Genomic DNA, 16,517 nt, shown 5'->3' on the forward strand with positions numbered 1-16,517 from the left:
TATATCCAAAATTGGTAGACTCATTCATTAAAATGGTGTTTTATTTAAATATAAAACAAACTTCCACCTTAGGGTTGCCTCATTTAGTTTAAGCTTCTACAACTCTCGAACATTGGTGCCATACCAATCCTATTCATTTACCTCCAAGCTTTCTTCGTGCTCGTCATCTCTTACCCTATGTTAGCGCTTTCACTAATGATCAAAACCAACCCAATTGAAGCTCCTTCAGTGTCTGCATCTTTATAGGCATTTCCACTACTTACATCCAACTAACATATAAAAAATTCAATCGTCACGAGATTCTTCTCAACAATTTTTACAATTAACAATCTAGATTCCTTGTCCATCCCTTCAACAATTTTTTGTGCTTGCATGTACCAAACCTCCTCCTCCTATGAATATTTCAATGTTGCTCCAACAATTTATCTTGATCCTTTATCATGCACATCATCTTCGACCACACCAAGCTTCTTTGTCATTTACACAAGCAGTTTCTTGTACATCTTGCATGGATACTACACAAGGCTTCTTCCAACGTGCATCATCTCATCTAGATGTGTACAACAACTTACAACCACACTTCCACTTTCTTTGTGCTTGTCTACACAATTGTCTTTGCTCCAACATCATTGATTAATAAACACAAATTGAGTTGTGCTCCAGCAAAAGATTTGATAAAATGTGAAAAGCTCATATTGCTAGGAAAAGATCAAATGATGCTCTTTGACGCATATATATCTAGCCACAAAGGGTTTACTCATTAATCAAGAATTTAATTATTGGTTCATTGGGATTTGGCACTCTCGCATCCTCATGCCTGGGTAGGGCCCAGAAATTTTCCTTGGAGGTTGATGCAGATAAAAGAAACAGAAAGAGTACATGATGGCCATAACCAAAACAAAAGAAAAAATCAAAATGAAAAGGATGGTTGGGGCATTCAAATTAGCATGTGGGAAAAAGCCAAGCATGAACTCTACATCACTCATATGGCCATCACCTGGTTCTTGGGCCTGTTACCCACCACCTATGGGTAGTGTATATGGGAGAAAAAATTTCTCCTAGATGGTCCTCAGTCGACAGCTAGCAACCCCTTGCGGCCCCCAAATAGCTCGATGTGCCATTTTCTCCGCCACCTGAGCCAGCCATGTGGTCCCTCGCCCATCTGCTATGAATGTATGTTTGAAGGTGGACCTCCCAACCCCAAAGGTATGGCTTTTCATTGGTATAGCTGAGTAGTTTTCCTTACTTGTCATGGGCACTTTTTGACATGAATTGGTGGGGGGATTTGACGGAAAGAGTGGGTTAGGTTTGTATTCTTGTCTCCATTGCCCGATTTTGTGGTTACCCTTATATCCTAGTCCTGTGGGATCTCCTTTACTGGCCATTAGCTTTCAGGTTGGCACTACATGGGAAATCTCGATTTAGGCTGCGTGGTCCCGCTTCCGGATACCACCTACATTGCTCCCCTTCCACTCATCTTAAGCCCATCCATCTCTTTTCCCATCCAGGTCCACATAGGGTTAGCCTCCCCCTCCCCATGTCCACACCTTGGGTCAAGCCTAGAACAATGCCCCAGAGGTTGATGCAGCTAAAAAGAAAGTAAAAAGCATAATTTGGCCACTCTTAACAGGAAATGTACCACAAAATGCGAAAGATGGTCGGGACATACAAATTTAGCACGTGGGAAAAAGTCGAACATGAGCTCTACCCCTTATGCATGGCCATCACCTTGGTTTCTATGGGCCCTATATGAGGCCCCTCCATCATTATGGAACCCATGATTGTCCCAACCCTTAGTGGCCGATGAACTACCCCATCTCAAGGGGGTATCCACTACTACATATTACACACCATGCTCTCCATCCCCTAGAGCCCCGAGCAGTTACGAAGAAAAATCAATAAAAGGCAAAAGGCACATGAAGAAGGGTGGAAAAACAAAGGTCGAGATAACTCATGTACCACGATTTTCTCCCTCCTACATTCATATACCCAGGTAAGGGCTTCCCTTGTTATAGCTACCCAATGTACCTTGACATGTGGTCTGGATGTTTCCCCTCACCCCCATTCCATTCCATCATTATATCATTTGTCACTTACCTCTTAAAGGATGTACTATGGACATACTATCCCCTTTAGAGGTTGAAACCACCTAATAGGGTCCTTGGTTAACCCCTTTTGAGCTTGGAGACACTTGTACTTGCCAAAGCCCATTATGGAAGGGCATGGCACCATGAAGTGTCTCATTGATCCCATAACTTGTAAGCATTATTACTTGATTATTCTAATGATTTGTTATATTGAAGGGTAAGGGGACGCATTAGATCTTATGCAGGATTGCAAGTGGGTCTTCATTTAGGGCTTGGTCTCCCTATACGGGGTCCTAGCTCTCCAGAGGGCCACATTGGCACTTGTAGGGTGAGTGTTGAGAGCCATGGGTCTCCACCATAGCATATATTACTTCATGGATCCCCAGCAGTGTTCATTGATTGCTCATGTTCCACCTTTTGGATGAGAATGATGCACCTGGTCCACTATGCCTAGCCGACTCCACAGTTGCACTATACACTTGCATATGTTCCAAGATGCCTCCCGCTGCAAATGGAGGGTTTATGTCATTACTCTAACCCTTACAGATGGTTTACAGGAATATTTGATCCATATGGAGACCCATGAGGTTGTCCTTGTGCTGCCACACCTGCTTCGGTGCACCATAGGTTATTGATTGGATAACAAGGGGCCAATCCCTTTTCCGCTATGTTTGGAGTCCTTTCCTTCATCATGGCACCCGTTGGACTTCATCAGGCCTCCTCCAAGGCCCAACGATTCACTTTGTTGATAGTTCGACCCTCTTGAGCGGCTTATCTTTACATTATTGAACTATTTGCTGGGCTTGTCACCAGATGTTTTGTTATTGTGCACATTATTTTATTTTAGGGGCTAAATTAGGCCTAATTAGCTAAATCGAATTCATTAGGAAGTGTATAAAAAGATGAGAGGTGATTCATTTCTCTCATCATCACTTGGGTTGATCATATTCTCTTATGAGATTTTCGCTATTCTCTTTGGAAGACGATATTGGATGGATGGATGAATTTTGATGTTTGGATATCTTCATTTTTGTCTTGGACCTTCTATATTGGCATATGATGATGAATGGATATACTTGTCCTCACATGTAAGTGCTCCTTTCATGTTATTTTGTCTTTCTTTTCTATGTCACATAAATGACGTTGGGATTTTCGTTATAATAGGCCGAAATTTTGCTGCTTTTCTTCTGTAAAAGGGTATAAATTTGTCTTTTATTAGTGTTGCATCAAGTTATGGGACATGTTTGAATAAGTGAATGTTCCTAGAGATATTTCAATGAAATTTATCTTGACAAGTCATCACATATTGCACATTGAAGAATAAAGACCTTGAAGCAGTTTTTCACATGCCCTAATTTACATGTGAAATTGTTCTAGAGGCCTCCTTGTTAATTTTAGGTATGTTCTATGCTTGGAGCAATTTATTTCAATTTTCACAGTTAGTTCAATATCTTTTCCAGATTAGCAATCACATCAGCATTAAAGTAAACTGCAGATAGAACATAAACATAAATCGCAGAAGACAAGCCAAGACGAGGACACAAGATGTGGCGCCAGCCAGCGACAAACCCCAATGTGGGGAAACCCTTGATCAATTCTTCTTATATGTTCTTCAATAGTTCAGCAGAGAGTGAGAAATAGTACATTTACAACAGAAGTCAACACTTTGACTTATCTAGATAAGAGCATAGATCATCTCTAAGAAGATGATACATGAGATCAATTGAAGACATGCTACTTCAACTGATTCTCCAAGGTGACTCCTTCACCTATTGTTGTGCTGCATTTCATCATCATGCTGCACTTCACCGCGTTGCACCATGCTGCACCCATCATCACTACGTTGTATCTCATCACGCTTCATTAGTCATCACTGTACCCATCACTGTACTGCATTTTGTGCCATTACTACACCATGTTGCCGTATTCACCTATGCTCTGGCTGCACCTTGCTTGCTTGTTGTCCCTAGCATGCTTGTTGTCCTTAGCATGCTTGTTGTCCTTTGCATGCTTGCTGTTGCATGCTAACTGTCCCTTGCATGCTAGCTGTAACATTGCATGCTTGGTGTATTTGCTGCTAAGTGCCATACAACTGTCCCAATGTTAGTTAGTTGTCCCTTGCATGCTGCTCTCCTTCAGAGACAGATGCTCAGGCTGTTCCGGCAGTTCTGGCAATTCCGGCAATTCCGGCTATTTCCGGCAGTTCCGACTTTTCCCGACAGTTCCGGCTTCTGCCCTCTGCGTCAGCTTTCCTGGCTGTTCCAGCAGTTCTGGCTATTCCCGGCTGTTCTGGCTATTCCTTGCAATTCTGATAGTTCCGGCAATTCCGGCTATTCCCGGAAGTTCCGGCAATTCCGGCTTTTCCTGGCAGTGCCGGCTTTTCCCGACAATTCCGAATTTTCCTGGCAGTTCTAGCAGTTCTGGCTATTCCCAGCAGTGCCGGCTTCTACCCTCTGGATTAGGGTAGCGTTATCCCTTAAGATCTCTCCTCCTACTAAAACCCAAAGACAAGTAGAGAAGAAGAGATCCCAAGTGTGTTGAAATGACTTGAAGGCCACCTCTATTTATACTATAACGTTGAGCACAAGTGGGGTTTATTTGGTTGATGGCTGACCATGATGAATTGTCCCATAACACAAATAAATTCATATTTCCATGAAAACTTATTTGAATCAGATGATCTTTAGATCAATCCTACACCTCTCGATGAGAGGGATCCATGAAAAATATCAGCTTCCATTAATAAGATGACCCACATGGAGTTTGGCCCTAGTTGCCAATTTTAACACTCCCTCTCAACTAGGGAGAACTCCATCCGCTGATCCATATGTCTGACTGTACTATCTCTGCCATCAGTGCCCTACACTGCTCTGCTCTGCTGAACCATGAAGAAGAAGAATTGATCGATAATGTCTCATACCATTCTCTACTAACCCGAAGTCAGTTTCATCTGAAGAGAGTGTGTCACATCACTCTTACTGACCTGAAGTCAGTTTTATTGATCCTAGATCAATATCACAAGAGAGTGTCTCAAACCAATCCTAGATCAATGGAGGTCATCCTAGCATAGGGAGTACGGTAGCTACAACAATGCGTCCATCAATAGTACTACTATGGCCCTAACCCCATTTCCTTGCTCACTGATCAAATGAGAGGTACTTCTCATGAGTCCCGGACTGCATGGGTAGGATGCCTCAACAATTGAACTAATCATCCTGTCCACAGGAGAACGAATCATCCTGCCCCACAGTCGCCATGGGAGAACTAATCATCCCGGCCCACAGGGGAACTAATCATCCTGTTTACAGTTGCCACGGGAGAACTAATCATCCCGACCTACAGGAGAACTAATCATCCTGTTACACAGTTTCCATAGGAGAACTAATCATCCTATTCCACAGTTTCCATAGGAGAACTAATCATCCCGGCCCACAGGAGAACTAATCATCCTGTTCCATAGTTGCCACGGGAGAACTAATCATATCGGCCCACAGGAGAACTAATCATCTTGTTCCATAGTTTCCACGGGAGGACTAATCATCCTGGCCCACAGGAGAACTAATCATCCTCTTCCATAGTTGCCACAGGAGAACTAATCATCCCGGCCCACGGGAGAACTAATCATCCTGTTCCACAGTTGCCATGGGAGAACTAATCATCCCGGCCCACAAGAGAACTAATCATCTTGTTCCACAGTCGCCACGAGGTATCACAGGGGAAGATTGAACCTATCATCCTGTATATAGCGCACCACTAGGGGAGAGTGAGTCGCCCTGTGGTCGTATGTTGCTTCAGTGAGTACCCCAAGCCCCCCAGAGCTCCCAAAGCTCAATGCATGCAACATGCAGGACCCTTATAAGAAGGTCTCTCAACGACTCCAAGTTCTTCAGGAAAGTCACAGATTTGACCTTTCCCGAGGTTTTGACAAAATGTCTACGACCTGTACATCAGTCTCAATGCAATGGAACCTCCTCGCTGAACGACTTACCATATCCCAGATAAGGCAGTATCTGATGTCTATCTGCTGGAGCAATCATCGAATACGGGATTCCTCAATAATCGAATCCCCCCTCTAGTTGTCACAGAGAATCACAGTGGTATTCATCATGTGTACAAACAGCTCACTGAAGAGCTTCCACAACTAGGCAACTTCATACAAGATCATACTCGTGGCTATGTATACGGTCTCGGCTGTGCTTATAGCAACCAACTTCTGCTTCCTGCTCATCCATGATATCGAAGCAGAATCCAAAGAGAACCAACACTGAGAAGTGCTCTAGTGATCCTCCACACTGCCTGCCCAGTCAGCATTCGAATAATCATGCAATTTCATATTTAAGGCAATGTATCTTAATCCATGAGAGATTGTGCCCCGAAGATATCTCAGAAGATTCTTGGCACCAATCCAGTGAGGCTCAACCAAATATGAGCTCACCATGCTAACTACAAAACATATATCTGGATGGAAGTTCACGAAGAACATCAATGCGAATGAGTTTATGAAACTCAGAGGCATTTGCCAAATCTGGTCCGACATCACTACCATATAACTTCTGAAAGTTAAGATCCTCAAGGTAGTCACAGGCTTGCAGTTTATCATTCCACATCCGGAATCCAACTCCCTCTTACTTCTGCAAATGAGAGGGTCTGCCCTTGTCAAAAATAGGTCGTCCTCATAAGGTGTCGGTATGAGAGGTCTATCATCCACAACCTTCGGGTAATGGTTTGGATCGGTTTCACTCCTAGTGAATCTCAGCTTCATCAGACAACTATTAATCCTCTCATACTATGCCCGGGGTGTTTTGCTTCAAGCCATAGAGGGCTTTCTTCCACCTGTATACATGAGATTCCTGATCATGAATCTCAAACCCCTCGGGTTGTTCCAAACCTGTGGACCTGCTACATGAGGGGAATGGTCCCCTTGTAAGATTTTCCTTCGGTACATCTCAGACATGTACTTTCATGCTCTTTTTGAATTCAGGCATCCCTGCCACCATCTGATTCACAGAGCTCTGGTGCTATGTGTCAATGGACATGGTCCCCAGTGGACTTATTGCAACTTGATACAACTGTGAACTCAAAAACATCTTTGAAAATTCTATTTTCAAACACGTACCTTTCAATCGATGAGTGCCACCTTGTAACCTTTGACTTCCATTGCTAAAATGGACACCAGGTTATTCTTGCGTCAGGTACATAAAAGAGATTCTGTAAATGAATCGAGTTACCCTCATTCAATTGAGGGGTAACATTCCCTACACCCTTTCCGGGATAGGTGGCATCGGCCCCAAGTATAATCCCACGATTGTTTCCATCTCTACCGAATTAGAGAGTGCACCGTACTATCCGATGAAGTGCTTTGAAGCACTACAATCAATAAGCCAGATTCCCAAAGAATTTGTAGGAGAGGGCCAATACAAGATAATGCTTCTTTATCTTATCAAAAACAACATTTGATTCTTCATTCCTGGGGTTCCTTGCTTTCTTTGAAGAGTCGGCCATTTCCTTGATGACCTGCATTACCTGTCATTCCTTTGATCATTGAAGATGTCCCTGGAATGATTGTTATCTTCATCAAGAGATGTGCCTCTGCCATTCGGACACTCCTTCGCATAATGGCCAAACATATTGCAACCAAGGCATCTGCCTTTCCTTCCACCCTTAGATCCAGACTTCCCAATAATTTGATATTTAGGTAGGCCATCAGAAACTTCTGCTGCATTATTCTAATAATATTCTTTGCTTCGACTTCACCCTCGGTGAATTTGAAGAGGGATGAGGAATCCACTGATCCTTTTGTCCTTTCCCAACTATCTTCGGTGATTGCTCTTTCACTCTTGCTTGGGCAATATCTTCACCTCAACTCTGATACCATGTTAATTTTAGGTATGTTCTATGCTTGGAGCAATTTATTCCAATTTTCATAGTTAGCTCAATATCTTTTCCAAATTAGCAATCACATCAGCATTAAAGTAAACTGCAGATAGAACATAAATATAAATCGCAAAAGACAAGCCAAGACAAGAGGACACAAGATGTGGCGCTAGCCAGGGACAAACCCCAATGTGGGGAAACCCTTGATCAATTCTTCTTATATGTTCTTCAATAGTTCAGCAGAGAGTGAGAAATAGTACGTTTACAACAGAAGTCAACACTTTGACTTATCTAAATAAGAGCATTGATCATCTCTAAGAAGTCAACTGATTCTCCAAGGTGACTCCTTCACCTATCGTTGTGCTACATTTCGTCATCATGTTGCACCTCACCGCGCTGCACCACGATGCACCCATCATCACTATGCTGCATCTCATCATGCTTCATTAATCATGACTGTACCCATCACTGTACTGCATTATGTGCCATTGCTACACCATGTTGTCATACTCACCTATGCTCTGGCTGCACCTTGCTTGCTTGTTGTCCCTAGCATGCTTGTTGTCCTTAGCATGCTTGTTGTTGCATGCTAATTGTCCCTTGCATGCTAGCTGTAACATTGCATGCTTGGTGTATTTGCTGCTAAGTACCATACAACTGTCCCAATGTTAGTTAGTTGTCCCTTACGTGCTGCTCTCCTTCAAAGACAGATGCTCAAGCTGTTCTAGTAGTTCCGACACTTCCGGCTATTTCTAGCAATTCCGGCAGTTCCGCCTTTTCCCAACAATTCCGGCAGTTCCCGGTAGTTCTGGCAGTTCCGGCGTCTGCCCTCTGCGTCAGCTTTCCTGGCTGTTCCGGCAGTTCCAGCTATTCCCGGCAGTTCTAACAGTTCTGGCAATTCCAGCTATTCCCGGCAGTTCTAGCAGTTCCGGTAGTTCCAACTATTCCGGCTATTCCCGACAGTTCCGGCAATTCCGGCTTTTCCCGACAATTCCGGCTTTTCCCAGCTTTTCCCGACAGTTCCAGCAGTTCTGGCTTTTCCCGGCAGTTCTGGCTTCTACCCTCTGGATTAGGGCAGCGTTATCCCTTAGGATCTCTCCTCCTACTAAAACCCAAAGACAAGTAGAGAGGAAGAGATCCCAAGTGTGTTGAAATGACTTGAAGGCCACCTCTATTTATACTAAAACGTTGAGCACAAGTGGGGTTTATTTGGTTGCTGGCCGACCTTGATGAATTGTCCCATAACACAAATAAATTCATATCTCCATGAATACTTATCGGAATTGGATGATATTTAGATCAATCCTACACCTCTCGATGAGAGGGATCCAAGAAAAATATCAGCTTCCATTAATAAAATGACCCACATGGAGTTTGGCCCTAGTTGCCAATTTTAACATTCCTTGACTGAATGAAACCATCCTAAGCATTGGAATCATTTTGACTCCATTTCTCCCAAAGGATTAGGAACTGGTCCTCCATAGATGATCACCTAAAACATATTGTTTTCACCTTTATCTCTTTCTTTCTAGGTCTAGCCTACATAGATCACCTAGGGTATCAATTATCTCACAATCTAGCTATCCAACCACTTTGATTTTTGGTCCACAACTGCGCTAGAGTTTGCTCTAGAGACCCTCCAAATTTGAAGCAAATTCGACGGTGGGATCTCAAGATATTGCAAGCCCTAGCTCGAGGACTGTTTCCTACCCTAGGTTTCCCTTTGCTAGTGACCTCATTTGGATCATTGCATTCTATTCCAAGAAGATTTGTCCATTGATCCTCTTCTCTTCCACAATTAGGTCAAGCCCCTCCTTGAGTGACCAATCCCTCTTACTTGACCAAATTTTGAGTCCACTTGGTCTCATGTGGTCCCACAACTTTCCAAAGATAATCTCACAATGACCATTTGGAAACCAAGTCTTCACAAGGGTTTTTAGGACTAGGTCCCTCCTTTACAAAGCTTATTTGCAAAACCTAGCCCTTGCAACTCCCTTGGCGCTTCTTATAGAGCCTTACATCTTGCTTTTCAAGCAAGCAAACCACAATTTGAGTCTCTCTTGTGAATAGGCCTTTATGAATCACTCCTTACCTCTTCATTGACTCATTCATCTAGTGATTCCCTTCATACCGGGTCTCCTCCCATCAGTGTAAGTCCGTAAAGAGTAGGGAGCTTTAGTTGAGGTGACAATGAGTTATTGCTCCATTGTTGCCCTTGACCTAGCAGTTGCCCCTCTGGATCCCCTTCTAGGACCCTTGCTAGTTTAAGTGGTAACAGGGCCAATGTTTCCCTATCTCATAAAAGACAAGGAACCCTTGCATGTCCCAACCCCTGATGGCCAATGAACTGCCCCATCCTTAAGGGGGTAATAATTGCTATACATCATACAAAGCAAGCTCTAACCCTTTGAGCTATGAGCAGTAATACAAAGAAAAATCAAGAAAAAGTAAAAAGCATAAGAGGGGTGGAAAAATAAGGCTGAGTTGGTAACTCATGCCTCCACAATTACTCCCTCCTCACATCTATACACCCAGGATGAGGACCCACATCAAGTTGTTCCCCTTAACTATGGCACTTGGCCATGAAGTTTTCCCCCCTTCGTTCCATCATTATTCACATGGCACATATAGATTGAAAGGTTGACCAAGGACATGCCACTTCCCCCTGGGGGTTGAAAATGCCTAATAGGGTCATCTATTAACCACTCCCACCTAAGGAGGTAACACCATTACACGACCAAAGCCACAATTTTGGAAGGGAAGACTTGTATGAAGTGCTAATTTGCCCATTACTTTCAAGCTGAGTTCACTTAGATGCAATAATGATTAAATGTACCTAATGGTGAAAGTTGCAGCATTGGATATTGCGTGTAATTGATAAGTGGTTCCATCTAGGTCTGGGCAACTTAACTAGGGTCCAGGTCCTCCAGAATGGCATATTGACACCCACAGGCAAGGCGTTGAGAGCCATTGGACTCTATATAGTTGCAGAGCATCACTTGCATCCTTGGGCACCTCCAACACTCACAGCGTTCCAGCACTTTGCCCCACATTGTTGACTTTTATGGGATGATGCACCTGGACCAACATGCCGCCAGTTGGCTTAGAACCAATCAGATGGGATGACAGCCAATCCAAGGCCCATATGAGGATTGTCTCACACATTAACACATGGGAGGGCTAGCAGCACCATGAGAGCCCTCAACGTTGGAGCAAAGCCAGGCATTTTGGCCACTTAGAGACCCATGAGACCACCTTTTGTGCCCCAAACAAAAATTGGAGTCCACATATGGATTATATCAGAGATCTAGGGGCCAACCCCTAGAGGTTGATTTTAGAGGGCTTCTTCACACATTATGGCACCCATTGCCTTTAACATGAGCCCTAGAAGGGCCTACGCTTGCATGACATCACCACCTTCTCTTATTTCGGCTTACACATGTGGAGAATTATTATGTTTTTCATAAGCTACTAGGTTTGCTTGTGACCTAGGATGTTTCTTACACATTATTTTATGATCTTAGGGGGCTAATAGGCTAATTAGGCATTTTGATTCCTCATATAAATCGAGGAACCTCTCATTGTTGTATCTCAACATCACATCCCAATTTCAGCCTCTTGAGTTGTTTTCGGCCTTCTTCTCTTGGGATAAATTCGGATCTATTGATGCACTTTGACACTTGGAGCTAAAACATCTTACTTTGGAGCTATTGTTTGGAATCAATGATGGAATCTTTTTGCATGTCATCTTGTAAATGTTATTATTATTGGATATATATTTTTCTATGTCTAATGTATGGAATGTTGTTGATTCTAGTTCATGATATTGTGCCCCAATTGTTGAAAATAAATTAAATGCTATCTAGATGAGTCATTGCATGCATTACTCATGCATAACATGTGAATTGAATATCCTAGTGGTGACCTTTCATTAGTTCTCCCTTGAAAAATTGATTTCCATTGCATAGGTAATTGTTCAAGTTTTGGTGCTAGGGAATCAAGATTTTGGCCTCCTTAGTAAAGTTTTGGTAAATTTATTACATCATAGACTCCAATTACCCAAGGAACAAGGGATTGGTCCATATAGTTGGTGATCCAACACTTTTTTATTCCATATTTTCTTTCTCTCTAATTTCAGCCCCTTTAAGGCCAAGCTTGCAAACTAAGGTTTGGTGTGAATCGCTAGGCAAGGTGAGTTTTGGGGATTGGAGAGCCTAAACATCAAGAGGATAGTATTTGCCACAAAATCTATCCTTTTGATGGGCATCCACTTCAATTTCATCCATAAACTTTCTTGCCCTAGTTATTTTCCTAGGAGGGAAACCCTAGTTTTGTATTGCTTCAACTTAGGGGCTTCTTGAAGGTTTCATGAGCATTGATCTTGTTGGTATATACCATTGGAAGCCTTTTCTCTTGGCCTTGACCTATGGATATTCCAACATTCAACAAATTATTCAAACCCTAGGTCTTGTGCTTGTAACCCTAGGCCTCTATATAGAAAGGCTAAAGCAAATTTCCTGCCATTAGAGCCTTGAACCATTGTTGTGTCTTTCGTGTAGAAGGTCTAGTTAAGTCACCTGACACATCATACCTAGAATATCTGTTTTAGGTGACCTTAGCATAAATCAGGACTCCTCCCATCGGTGAAAATCTATAAAGAGCAGGGGGTTTTGGCTGTGGTGATAGCGGGCCATTACCCCATTGTTGTCCCTTGGTCCAGTTTATACCAGTGTTGTTAAAATCGCGATAAAATCGCGATTTTTTCAAAAAATCGCGATTTTATCACTATCCCGCATAAATCGCGATTTTTATCCCAAAAAATCGCGGGCTTTTTTTTATAACGATTTTTTCGAAAAAATCGCGATTTTTATGGAAAAAATCGCCGAGGCGCGGGGCAGCAGGCTTATAACTTATGAAAATCGATTTTTATTTAGTCATTTCTGACTGTCGCCGCGCGGAGGAGGAGGAGACGCCTTGTGGAGGAGAGCTGAAGGGTTTGGGAGCGAATCCAAGTGGTTTTAGGAGAAATCCAAGACAAGATCAGCAATTTGTCCATAAAAACGGTATGTAGATTAAATTTTTTTTGTTTTCCTTGTTATAAACTTTGTTTTTCATTGTTTTTGGTTGAGAAATTTCATATGGGCACCATTTGTTTTCAATGGAAATTGTTTTTAAAGATTTTTTTGTACTTTTTCATTGATTTGGGATGGGTAACTTGGTGTGACTATGGGAACCAATTTTTTATTTTTATTTTCAATTTTTTTAAACATTGTTTATGTTTTTTTATTTTCATTGTTTTTTGGCATTTGCCATTTGGTTGGGTAACTTGGGATTTTGTAAATTTGTAGCTTGTAATTTTGTAAATGCTAAATTGTAATTTGTAATCCTAAATTCCTATTTCCTAATCCTTATTTTTCCATAGGTTTGCAAATTCAAAATTCAAAAACAAACATGCCAAGGAAATTGGATCCTTTCTGGGAATATGGTGAACCTAAAGCTCCGAATGATAGACAAAACTTGAATTGCAAGTTGTGTGGAAAGGAGATAAGCGGGGGGGTGTACAGGTTGAAGTTCCACCTTGCACAAATCCCTGGACGTGATGTGGGGCCCTGTATAAATACAAATCCTGAAATTATCCAAAGAGCCATGAGAGCATTGGGAGAATTAGAGCACACTAGAGAGGCCAAAGAAGAACTCAAAAGGCAACTAAAAAGGTCAGCTGAAGGAAGTGGGCCAAGTGGCACTGGTTCTACTGCAGCGTCAGTCAATCCGGTAGCTGCATCATCATTTTTTGTTCTTCGAACCACACCTGGTTCACAACCAACTATCGGTTCAATGCTAAAAAGAACTGAAAAAGAACAAGCTGATAGGTTGATGGCAAAATTTCTCCTCTGGAGTGATATTCCTTTCAGCATTGTAAGGAATAATCCATTTTTCCAACCTACTGTTGATGCTATTGCCAGTGTTGGCGCGGGGTACAAAATCCCTTCTCTTCATGATTTCAGAGGCCGGATTCTTCAAGAGGAAAAGCGTGACTGCACCCAAAGATTGGAGGATTTTAGGGCATCATGGGCACAAACAGGATGCATTGTTATGTCAGATGGTTGGACTGACCAAAAGGGGAGAACCCTTATAAACTTCTTGGTTAGTTGTCCCAAGGGGACTATGTTTATCAAATCTATTGATGCAACTCATCAAATCAAAGATGCAAGAACTTTATGTGATTTGTTGGATGTGTTTATTTTGGAGGTGGGTGCAGAAAATGTTGTCCAAGTCATAACGGACAATGCTGCAAATTATGTTGCTGCTGGTAGAATGCTTATGGACAGGCATCCTACTTTATTTTGGACACCTTGTGCTGCCCATTGTATTGATTTGATGTTAGAGGACATAGGGAAAATTCCCTTTGTCAAAGATATTGTTGACTCATCAAAAAGCATCACAAAATTTATTTACAATCACACATCTGTGCTTAGCTTGATGAGAAAATGCACCAACAACAAAGAGTTGGTGCGCCCCGCCATTACACGGTTTGCGACGAGTTTCATATCTCTTCAATCCCTCTTGAATTCTATGTGGGATTTGAAGAGAATGTTTCTTTCAGAGGAGTGGCGTGCTTCGTCAATGAGCCGCAAACCAGAAGGAGAGGCCGTGTGCAGACTAGTTTCATACCAGGAAGACTTCTAGGCGGGAGTGCAGGAGGTGTGCGTTGTTACTGAACCTTTGGTAAAGGTTCTTCGGTTGGTTGATGGTGAGAAGCCCGCAATGGGCTATTTGTATGAAGCCATGGACAGGGCCAAAGAAGCCATTCGGTCCTACTATGATGATAAGGGAGATGATGGGTTTCAGAGACAACTCCTTCTATGGGAAGTGATTGATGAGCGATGGAACAACACACTCCATCGTCCCATTCATGCTGCTGGGCTTTTCCTGAACCCTGCATTTTCTTATGCATGTGGGTTTGATTTTGATGCTGAGGTCGTGGAAGGATTATTAACCTGTGTCCAGAAGATGGTGAGATCTCCAGAACAACGTATAGAGATCTCTAGACAAATTGAGACATATAAGATGTCAGGTGGCACATTTGGCTTTGAGATGGCTATCACTGATAGGACGATTAAAATGCCAGGTATTTTTTAGTTTGTACTTTGTAACTTTGTTTCAAATTTCATTGTCTCTTCAAATTCCATTTTTTTCTTATGTTTATTTAAAATTTTATTTGTAATTTTGTTGTAGACGCATGGTGGAAGATGTATGGTGGCAGAGTACCCCTTTTGCAAAAGCTTGCCGTACGCATCCTCAGCCAAACATGCAGCTCCTCAGGATGTGAGCGCAATTGGAGTGTATTTGAAAAAATACACAACAAGAAGCGCAATAGGTTAACACTTAAACATTTAAAATATTGCAAATTTCCAAATAAATTTTTGAATTCATTAAAGTTTTAAACAATATTTTTTTTATAATATTAATTATTAATTATTATTTCATGAACTTTGTACAGGTTGGAGTCCCATAGACTTAATGACATGGTCTATGTCTACTACAATCTTCGATTGTGTGTGAGACAACTAGAGAGGACACCTGATACGGAAGCCATCTCATTGGATGGGATTGACACCACTGCTGAATGGAGGGTTGAGACCGAGAGGCCTCTCATGGATCCCACTGATGATTGGTTAGTGCAGGATGAGGGGGAGGAGGAGGGGGAGGAGTAGGAGCAGGAGGAGCAGGAGCAGGAGCAGGAGGAGGAGCAGGTGGAGGAGGAGGAGCAGGAGGAGGAGGTGACACCGCCTACCCGGGCTACCACTACCACCAGTAGAGGACGTGGTCTCCGTCTACCTCAGCCTCCTGTAGCTGCTACTACTAGTTCTTCAGCTTCTAGAGCACGTCAGACTCCACTGCCATTTCCACCAGCGCAGGCACCAGCTTCTACATCTAGAGGGAAAGAGAAAGTTGTGCCATTTTCTCGCAAGAGGGGCAGAGGAAATCAATAGGATTAGACTTTCATTTTATTGTATATGACATTATGACATGATGAGATACATTATCATATTTTTTGTTGATATTTTGAGGCTGAGTTGGGACTCAGGACTTACTATTCAGGACATGATTCAATGTTATGTGTGATTTTAGCGCTAGAAATGATATTAAACATCTTATATATTAGTTTTTTTATCATATTTATGTGTCAATGTATTTATTTTATGTTGTAGATGGTTTAGATATTAAAAAAATTGAAAAAAAATGAATATTTTTGTGCCAAACGCTTTTTTCCCGCTTTTTTCCGCTTTTTTCCCGCTTTCGCCGATTTTTTCCGCTTTATTCCCGGCGCCGATTTAATCCCGATCGCGCTTTTAACAACATTGGTTTATACCTTGTAGGGTTTCCTCTCCAAAGCCTGCTAGATTTTGAGGCAACAAAACGTACTAGGAAAGTACCTCTCACGGAGTCACCAGTTTGTTCCATCACAATTATTTCCTACTACATAAATTATTTATACTATGGAAACAGTCTCTTTATTACATCAGGCACAAAACCCCAGGTACCATCCTGTTT

At 42.3% G+C, this 16,517-nt stretch overlaps 1 protein-coding gene across 7 annotated transcripts in view; it reads right to left on the reverse strand.

Annotated features, from left to right (window-relative positions):
* LOC149219881 (flap endonuclease 1-B-like) overlaps positions 1-16,517 on the reverse strand; it is a 345,427-nt gene that overhangs the window by 214,562 nt on the left and 114,348 nt on the right. The gene's annotated exons all lie outside the window — the stretch shown is intronic.

The sequence above is a fragment of the Pinus tabuliformis genome, chromosome Q (genome assembly GCF_031772625.1).
Source record: "Pinus tabuliformis cultivar Carrire ecotype Pingquan chromosome Q, CPIR1, whole genome shotgun sequence".
NCBI lineage: Eukaryota > Viridiplantae > Streptophyta > Pinopsida > Pinales > Pinaceae > Pinus > Pinus tabuliformis.